We start from the raw sequence: 10348 nt of genomic DNA on the forward strand, positions 1-10348 counted from the left end.
ACCTATTTGCTGTAAAACTTAGGAAGTAATGTTTAGGCGATTGCCGTATAAACAGCAGATCGTAGAAAGAACGATGAAAAAAAAAATAGAAAAGCATCTCATTTATGCACAGGTATAGTCTACAATTAGAGCCAATAAAGTAGTATCGTTGCCAAAACTCGTAATGAAAACGCTCAGCATTGTGGCGAATTTGACCAAACTGTTTATTTGGGACGTTATTGTTTCCATAACTCCAAATCTCATACACATCCTTCCATATAACCTTTCTTTCATTCATCCATCTATCCTTCCTTCCACCTATCCATTCATCCCTCCACCCACGCACTAATCCATCCACCCATCGACAATATTTTCAATCTATCTAAATGTTCATCTGACCACGCACCAAAGACCGATAGAAGCGCAAAATCTAATCACTTGTGAAGATTTAAGCTATACGTATTTTGACAACGCTGAGAATATCATTCCTTTGAATAATGCTAGAATGTAGCGCAGGCTTACTCTCCATAGTCTGATATATAATTGCGTTGCTATGACGATAGAGCGCAGTTATTGATGTAGTCATGGTTGTAGCAAAGGACGTGCTGCAAGTTGCAAAACAAGATTAGAAGTTAAAAATATCCAAGCAAAAACGTCATACAAAGGGATCTGGGCAGACCTTACATTGCATGAGGAGGGAACGGCTTAGTATAGTAGACTTGATACCGGAACGCATTTATTCCAGCTGGCTCAATCTTTCTCAGTGCCTGGCATGGTGTTGCCGTGTGCAGAAGCGGGCCTGATGTCTGCCTGAGTACGATAAGCCCATCGTTCAAATCGGTCACCTGGGAATAAGAACTGCATAAATATAGCATAACAGCCTACTCTATAGGTATTGCATTATGTCTGAAATTGGGGATTACATTCTTTGGATACATTTTTAGTTGTAAACACCTCTTGCGCAGATCAATTGTAAAGGGTTCGCAATGAGCAAGCAAAAACGATAAAACGAATATGTTAGTTTTTTGATAAACGCTTAATTTCCTCTAAAAACGAAAAGGAACTGAATAGCAGCTAGGAAACACATTTCAGTTGTCACCTGTCTGACCTACAATAGGTAGAGTTGAGCTCCATATTGCCGCGAGAATATACCTATAGATGATGTTCTACCTAAATGTAGTGATTGGATCCTTCTGTCGACGGCATTGTGGGATAAGAACATATTTTGCAATATATAGATTACCGGATTCGATAGTGTTCTATAAAAATGTTTTACAGCCGCATGTATTTAGGCTCGCAAAATAGGCCAAATAAAGAATATCTACCTCTACGGTGTTTAAGTGCTATACCGTTTGCTAGACACCTCTCCTCTCCTAGCTTTTTCCCACTCGTAACTGTGTTTTCTCTCGCCGCTGCTTTGTGTTGCAGAGAAAGTAGGGAAGAGGTCCGCTAGCCATAGCGCCAAATAGCGGGGAGTCCTCCGCTTCGTAAGCAGCACTTTGTCTCGCGGATGGCGCTGCATAGTGGGACAGGTGTCGACCGGACCATCGCAGCGCTCGAACGCTTTCACAAACCTGCGATAGAGCTGATTCTCCTCCTTCCAGCCCATTTCTGTGCTCGCTCATTGTCTCCTTGAACGAGACCATTATTAGAGAGTTAGTGGAAGTTAATCCGATTGCGCCATTTGAAATAATCGCTTATAATACACGAAAGCAGAGAAAGCAGTTTCTCACAATATTCAAGGACACTCCAGAAAGGGGAGCATTTGCTGTTTTTATTTGGTTCTTATCTATGTGGGATTCAAAAAGACAACGAACAGTGAGTGCCACCTCACGTGAGCTAAATTTCTACAATGTTTTTTTATTGATGGATGTGAACAGTCCCCACACCTGCGCGTCTAACCTACACTATTTGATGTAACGTGCGCCATTTCAGGCGCCACACTGATAAATGTAGGGCGACACGGCAGCCACTACATGCGCAGTGCGTCGGCGGAATGGCATTAGGTTTATTGGAAGTAGCAGGAGTAGGCTTCTTAGTTCATGAGGACCGTACTCTTAAAATTCTGATGATGCACGCAAAAAACAGAGGATTACTGGTATGTATATATAACCTCGGACACTATATGCTACTTTTACATTGAATGTCATGTAATAAAGACGTTCGTATCAGATACCGTGTGTATGTAGAGATTCGCTAATTTGCCCCATGCTCGCGAACTGTGATAACTTCGCGGCTCTTGAGCGCACTAACTTTTTTTCATTCCACTTGATCATATACGAATTCTTTTCATTTGGCTTCATCACCATTCTGCTGGCACCTATGACATTTGAAACACAGTCAGAGAGGGAGAGAAAGATAGCATCTGGGGTTTTTTTTCAAGCCGTTATCAATGAAACGGGAACTGTAAAATCATGCCTGGACGGGTTTACAAAGTGTCTCAGGCATCGGTGGAGCGATCGGCGCGAAGCTTTTGGAAGCAGAGCTACTCGAACCTCCCAGCGGCCGCCAAACCGGCGGCGACCCTTCGCCGGTCCCTGCGTCCTCAGCATGGCATGGTACCCATTTTTTGCGCCCTCTACACCCTAAGTAGTAGAATGACATATTTGATGGTGGGAGGGTTGTCACGAGACTCGGGCTCTGCTCTCAGAGCCGAGAGCCATGCCGCTAGCTTGGGCCGAAGCCGTGGCGGGGAAGAACGACGCACCGAGCAATAGGAAGCGGGCCAAGCTGTTTATTGTATGAGCCCAATTTTCATCCTCGTTGTCTTAGCAGCGTCGTCGTCTCGCGTCGTCGTTTCCCTGGATGCAGATGCCGTCCGCCGAGATGAGAGGGCAGGGGAAGGAGTGGCCACCCGGGGTGCTATGCTAGCTCTCACTCCCACCCTCTCCGCCACAGCTCCGGGTGAAGGAGGCCGGGAGGTTAAAGATGAGGGCTCCCCTGAGAGAAAGAGAGGCTGTTCACCGCGTCGTACAGGCGAGGGGAATGTGGAATTTCCAAACACTTCCTCCCTTAATGATGTCCTCTACCTGGGCGCCATGTTCCTCTTTGAAGCTGTTCGGCTGGTCCTTCAGCAGATCCTTGCCGCAAGACAGGAGCCGGGATTCTGGTTGGTAAGCCTGGCGCCACGGCCAAAGCAAGGAAGGCCGCCCTCGCGCTGGTCTAGCTGCGTGTGCAGGCCGCACATCGGACCAATCCTGCTGAATTCCCCGCCGCTGCCGTCCCGGGGATGAAGAGGGGGCGAGGTCCGCTGAGCCGCCATTCAATCAAGGGCCGCCGGTATGCCCACCGTGCGCTGCTCTCTCTCAGCCACATCGAAACCCCCCGCCGGTAGTAAATCTGGGCAGCAGGCTCCGTCCCTTCATGCACCAGGCATTTTGCAGAGCTCCGTGTACACGAACCATGCCGGCCTGCGCATCTAAACTGGCCAGGTACTTCTCCAACCAGGAATGAACCGGCATGATCGAGTCCGGAAGATCCCAGACAGCGACGGGAGAGATCATAGTGCGCTGGTATCTCCCTGCCCTCCCGTTCGTGTATTCCTTTTAGCTCTAATGTGACATTTGTACGCTGTCGCAGCCACGGCGTGATTTAAGCATTGCCTTCACTGCCTGAACGCATACGGCGCGGCCCGTGCGTGCGCCCTGGGTGCCGGCGTCGTAAATAAGGCCAGTCGGCGGGCTCGGTTCGTCTGAAGTGCACAGCACAAGCTTCGCGTAAAGAAACGTCGCCGGCTTGTGTTTCGACAAGCCAAATAACTTCAGACGAGACCACTCGTGCTCTTGGGGTTAACAGTCGGCGATTTCACCTAGCCGACTGTAACAGCACTGTAACAGCGGAAAGGACTGCCTTCCCTTATATATACTCGCGTGCCAACTCACGCGTGGGACGTTTGTCCGTCTGTCCATCGTAAGCTCAAGCTGAACAGACAGCCAACGCCGCCGCCGCTGCTCTGTATGCGTGACCTCCAAGCTCGGAACACTCCCCCTCCTTTCAGCGATCGCGCTGTTTGAGAGTGTTGTGGCCATGCCCAAGGAGTAGCTGTGCGCGTAGTCTCACATGTGCGGCATTTGACAGTCCTTCAGCGATTCGCTGGCTGGGGGTGCTACAGAGCCGCTGCTTGCGTTATTGTACGTACGTGGCCTTTTTTAGGTTGTCGCAGCGACTGTGCTGGCTTCGGGTTTTGCAGCGGTGCCTGTAGAGATTGCTCTCTGGATCGCTTGCCTACGCGCTTCAGCGCATGCATGATCCGCTTCTACAGATACTTTCAATGAAAAGTACTGTTGGCAAGGGTCCACCGATTCAGCCCGATCTCGGGCCTTTCAAATTACAGCTCTGAAACATTCTCAGCAACCTTTAATGGCCCAACCCATCTGGGCGTACGACTCGTCGCGATCTCGTGGTCACGTCGCTGAGTACGCATTTGTAGCTAGCCATCGGACTTGCAATGTTCTTTCCGCGGCTGCGGTTCGCTTTCCCCTCGGCATTGGCCATAATCTCGAGTAATCGCTTTGTATAGTCGATATTTGCTGAGACCTTGGTGTTTGTGCAAAGAACTAAGGAAATGGCGTGCCAGTGCACATAGCGGTAGTTATGTGATTTCGCATATTTACCCTAGAGCGGCTTTATATTCCGATCTCGGCGCTCGCTTCTTTGTGGAATAACGGCTCTGCAGCCCTCATCTGAGGGGTCATTGCACAGCACGTATAGTCACAAAACTTAATCATAGACCAGCAGAAATTCAGCAATTCAAACGTATCACTACCAGCTATAGTACAGCTAAATGACGCCAACCACAGTACAAGCAGCGCAATTTGCCTGGATTGTCGCCGGGTTCTGCCTCTTCAATAAGACTTGTGACCCTCTTACGCCAAAACAACGAGCCTTCCTACTAACCCCTTACAGTTTTTAACTGCTGAACGCAACCTCAAGGGGGAATCCCCCCTCTTACGAGATGTACGTGCTTTGAAGGCTTCCTCAACAGGGTGCTCCCCGCTGCGACCTCCTTCCGCAGATTTGGTGTACCACCATCCCTAGTGACATCGCACTTGCGACCATAACTCACACTCCCTTTCCGAACAAATTTAGTTGCTCGTGAACAGACCTGCAGACTGCGAGTGACATCACCGCATATCCATGCGATGCTGCTAATGTTAACTTGGCTCTCGACTCTCCTGAGCCGCTGAAAATTGAAGCGGTGCTCGGAGCGCTTCGGCAGCGCTCTCATCCTTATTATCCGCCGTGCACACTGCGCGGTTTTAAGCGAACGGACAAAACGGACTTAACACATCGGCGTGGACAAATATGGGCACTTTACCGTGAGCTGGACCAAAGGGCCGCCCTTCCAAAACTAGTGTAAAGGGTAATGTTGACAACTAGCAGTAGCCTGACGAGTAGCTCAGGATCTTCTTGAGAATGAGTGGTTCGGCGCACCAAACCTGCGTTTCATTCGAGGAGTATCGCAACGGCGCTTAGAAGCCTCTGCCAGCGGGCTAGGCTTCGCATACTAGCCATTATTTCGCAGATGACTTCGGACGACTTACTGCATGAAATGCCACCATTCTTCGTGACTAGCCTCCCCAACATGACTGCCAGTGGGGCCCCATGTTGGTGCGCCTATTTAGGGGGGTTCTCATGGGGCTAGGGTTTTTCTCTCAGAGCCAAAAGCCATGCCGCTAGCTCGGGCCACAGCCTTGGCGGGCAAGAACGACACACCGAGGCATAGCTAGTGGGCCAAGCTGTTTATTGGGAAAGCCCATTTTTCCTCCTCAGTGCCGTAGCAGCATCGGCGCGCACTGGCCGCACGGCGTTGTCTCCCCGGATGAAGATGGTGTTCGCCGAATTGAGCGATAAGGGGGAAGGGAGGGGCCGCCCGGCGTGCTACGCCAGTTCTCTCACCCCCATCTTCTCCGCCACTGCTCCGGGGGAAGGAGGCCAGGAGGGGAAGATTAGCACTTTCCGAGAGGAGGGGGGTGTGCGCTGCGTCGTCCAGACAAGGAAATGTGGAAATCCCACAATTGCTAGAAGAAAACTTGCACATTCTTGAAGTAAATATCGTGTGCATCGTCAACGCAACTGCGACTTCTGAGATAGGAATCGAGCCATGTCTCCGGACGCGATGCGTGTGTCACACACTAATCAACAAGCTTTTTGGGAGTTGATGGTAGTCTTTGAGCTTCGGATATCCGCGCTGTTTGATGCAATGTGAGAAATTCCTACGTGTTTATTTCGTGTTTGAAGAGATGTCTACATTGTGTTTATGCCCCCCTTAAGTCCAGAAAGTGTCTTGTAAACGTTCGTCACCGGCTGGCATGTTATGCAAAGAAAGGTTAACTGTTGCCTAAGGAACCTAAAATATCGACGTGTGGTGATTCATCAGTGCTGCCACATGGTTTTGCTGAAACGTGCAATGTGATCACAATCAGCAAAGTTGTTTGCGTGGCTAAGGTGGAACGCGGCAATCGGATAGGAATAGTGTAGAAGATTAGTGATCCCGGCCCAAACGCTGCCGATCTGTGACTATATTAACTTCATAATGGGTAGCGCGTTTTTAGTAGTCAATTAGAAAATATATGTGAATAAAATCTTTGATATGGTGGCAGGTTATCCTGAATCACTATATGAAGTACGTTTAGCTACAAACCCCCAACGTTATGGCGGCTGCGCAATAAAAGGTCGCCACTCCTGCCACGCGCTAAACCAAATAGGTAGTACACATGAGGACGGAGGACGGCAGATTACGTATTTTAATGCGAGATAAGAGGCTTTTCCCGTACGTAAGAAATCTGCGGTCAGGCATAATATAGCGTTTTTTATAAGGAATACTTAGTGGTACAGGGACACTTTTTGCGAGACAGAAGAGGACAAGAGAGGCACACAAGAGGAGTGCCAAACGTACAACTGAAAATGGAAGCAAAATGAAAAGTGCGAGTAAAGGACACTTCTACGTATGCTCTGCTATGCGCTCAAATTGGAAGAAGGGAACAGACAAGCCAAACTTTACCAAGACAACCTAGGGCCCCCCGAAGACAGAGAAAGCGTGTATAAAATACCGGAAGCAACGAAAGAGATTACACGGCATTTATAAACAGAACAACCCATGTTTCAGTTACGCACTTATCGGTTCCTAACCTATGAATAAATGATGCCTTTAGGAAGCTCTCTTGCTAGTTGACCTTTAGAAAGGGCCAATAACTTTCGTTTTCCTGAAACGTGGGTGGCAGTTTCTGCCCGAACAATGCTTTGGTAGATTGAAATCATTTACAGGATTCAGCGTGTTCTTTTAAGCTCTCATTAAGACACGCCAGTCAGTCCTATATAGACGAGGCCACAGTTTAAAATTACTTCGTACAAAACACCTACTTTGCAAGCAACAAAGTTGCATGTTGAACGCTACAAGCCGATTGCTTATGGCTTTGGCTCACAAGTGCGCAAAGACGACAGTTTTTGAGGTTCCGTATAAATAACGCCTACACCGAACTTTCTAGCTATCTTCTTTATGTTATGCGAGACGCGTTGAATTTAGGGCACCACCATGTATTTCTTTTTCTGTCTAGCATTAGAGGCAGGGCTGGGAACAGATCACTCTTTTCATGTTTCTGTGGCTGCTTAAGCAAGCCTTTAGCGACACCCATCAGCACAAAAACTGTATAGCATCCTTGAATTGTTCACCCTGAATTGCGAAACTCAATCCCACTTGGTGAATACATGACTTGGAAAGCGCGGATCTAAAAGACCAGGAGACAATACCATGCTTCACGAGTTTAGATTGTCAGGAATGATATGGTAGAGGGGTCTTCTTTATGTGTGGCATATACGCCCAACAGATATGGCTTGTCGTGGTAAAATGCAGTTTTAAATCCAAGAACTGAATTTATTTTGTGGCAGTTTAAAGGTAAAATTTATGAAACTGATGACGGGGCAAAAAACGCCCCAGGACTGTGTCAGCTACAAAATGTTATCATCCCTAGGGTCCTCATCTGTCTCGCGCTAAGCCTCCCTGCAACTAGTGTCGTACCAAGTGGAGGAGAAGTCCACTTTAATTACGTAGTTATCTTTGAAAATATTTCTGCATGTAACGACAGTGTGTCACTGCCTCCGGATTTTATGCAGTAGAGTGCACTTGAATTCACCTGTATCTCTACTTTTCAAAGATAACATAAGTTAACAGTTTTCGCTCTTGAAGCAGTTTGTCGCTACCGTCAATCTCCGATATACTGAACTCCAAGCGGATTGCCTATCGTTCAACATGTTAAGGAATTAGCAATTGGCATAGACAATTTATTTTCACAGGGTATGGGTATTTCGAAGAATGGTCAGCAAACTTTTTATGATGATGATGATGACCTCAGTCGAAGTAGCACATACCCGTGGCAGTTGAATGACTAAGGTGCACTGCAGATGCTAAATATATATTGTCAAGTATTGGTGTATTTAAATAAATGTGGGTATTTAACTAGAATTTGGAAAAAAAAACGAAAAATAAAAGTTATGAATTATCGAATCTGCTCAATGGAATAATGTAGTCATGAATTGAATTGCACACTTGTTTCAAGGTATATCTTGCGACGCTAGCCCCGAAGGAGAGGAGAACTGGGATGGTTAGAGAAAGGCCTAATCCAGAAAGGGGAGTCGCTAAGTAAATTTTACGGAGAGATGAGAACCGCTGGAAGACGAGGAAAAAATGATCATTGTATTAAAGTTTTCTTCAAGACTAACAGAGGTTAGTGACAGAGAGACCCGAACGCCATAAATACAGATTTAGCTGCACTATTCTGCAGCGAAAGACAGTCATGGTCAACTCACATTGCCTTGAACAGCATGTGCGCTCACGGCAAGGCCATTTCACTCGTTGTTAATCCGCTGCAGGTATGAGAGGCTCGTGACTCCGGTAATGGAGAAGTTGGAAATTTTGAAATCATGTTAAGGTTAAGTAGGCGGCATTGGGTGGCAGTGGCCAGGGACCTTGTACAAACGCACTTTTGGAATGTGAGGAGAAATAAAAAAAATAAAGGGAACGGGAAGAAAACGCGTGTGAAGGTCAGGGTGGTGAACAGCTACGTGGCACCAATTAAACCAGACAAGCCATTGCTGTGATGTATAGAAAAGTGCCTTCTTGCGTCTTGACATTTATCTGAAACTTGTCTAGAATGGCACAATCGTCCATTCACTTCCCGACACCGCAGCATTTTATATTTGTAATCCCCACCCTAGCACACTCTGCATAGCAATGCAACACGACCCTACAATGTCTATCCAGCCGTGATAATTTTTACTCCAACGCCCCTTCAGCAGTTGCTGCACCACGGCTGTCACACCATTTCTTCTGAACTGCATCGCATTTCGTTGCACTACATGGTGCAACAGCAGCTTGCTTTTAATGCAGGGTGCCCACTGCCTCAGATGGCATCACTTTCCGGTTCGGTGGAGGGAATTTACTGAGTCGAACTCGAAGTACGCTCCGAGGTAGCAACGATGCCACCTTTTTCAACGCCATTTTAGCTGATGCAATAACTGTTATACTTTGTTTTTTTGGTGCTGATGTTATATATGTGTGTAAAAGTTGTCCGCTTGATGCGTCTCCCCCAATAGATCTCTCTTTAGTCACTGCGAATAATGATCCTCATATAAATCGTTTTGAGCGCGATTTATATTTCGCTGGAGCAAACAGTTGCAATTGAAGTGAGCTCTAAAATTTAAAAAAGTGCTTCTAAAGAAGGGGTGAAAAAAATTCACTTACATAACTCGTGCGCTGATGTATGAAAAACTGTGGATTATCTTCAAACGGAACCACTGCCAGCACCAAGCTTTGTATTGTTATTGTACATATTCCTACAAACATAGATAGCATTTTGTCTTGAAATGTCGCGACAGGAACGTTCGCGCACTTGAGGGTAAAAAGTTTCGTTAACCATATGCGCTCATTTTATAAAGCTGGAAAAGTATCACGAAATGAATTGGTAATGCAAATATTGCGCATTTTTCAATATTAAGAGGTAGCCTTTCCCGCCTAGCAAATTTGCTAAACTTACATGCTTATATTAGTGCTTATTTTGTGTCTTCACTTTATATTCTGCATAAAAGTATTTAATAATTATAGGTTGATTTTAGAGAAAAGAAAATGCGCATTGAAAGGTCAGCAAAAATAGTTTCGCTCTAGAACAGTAATGTCGTTTTCAGTTAATGAAAAGCCGGTATCCAGCTGTGTTCAGTCATGCTGAGGAGGTAGATAGGGATATGAAGAAAATGTGACCTAAATCTGGCACGACGATGTTGAACTATAAATAAGGTTTATTTATTTGTTTATTTTACCCTCAGGACTTACAAAATCATTGTTGAGGGAAAGGACAAAGGTACAAATGGTATAGTA

General features: G+C 46.6%; 1 long non-coding RNA gene across 1 annotated transcript; it reads right to left on the bottom strand.

Annotated features, from left to right (window-relative positions):
- Positions 1–472: 472 nt before the first annotated feature.
- On the bottom strand, positions 473–9886 carry LOC146173895 (uncharacterized). The gene is made up of 3 exons (XR_014702370.1): positions 9719–9886; positions 664–824; positions 473–584 (listed from the first exon to the last, which is right to left on the bottom strand). It is a non-coding gene; the product is annotated as an uncharacterized LOC146173895 (long non-coding RNA).
- Between the last annotated feature and the right edge of the window lie 462 nt (positions 9887–10348).

The sequence above is a fragment of the Amblyomma maculatum genome, chromosome 11 (genome assembly GCF_055883805.1).
Source record: "Amblyomma maculatum isolate TAMU_Amacu chromosome 11, ASM5588380v1, whole genome shotgun sequence".
Lineage (NCBI taxonomy): Eukaryota > Metazoa > Arthropoda > Arachnida > Ixodida > Ixodidae > Amblyomma > Amblyomma maculatum.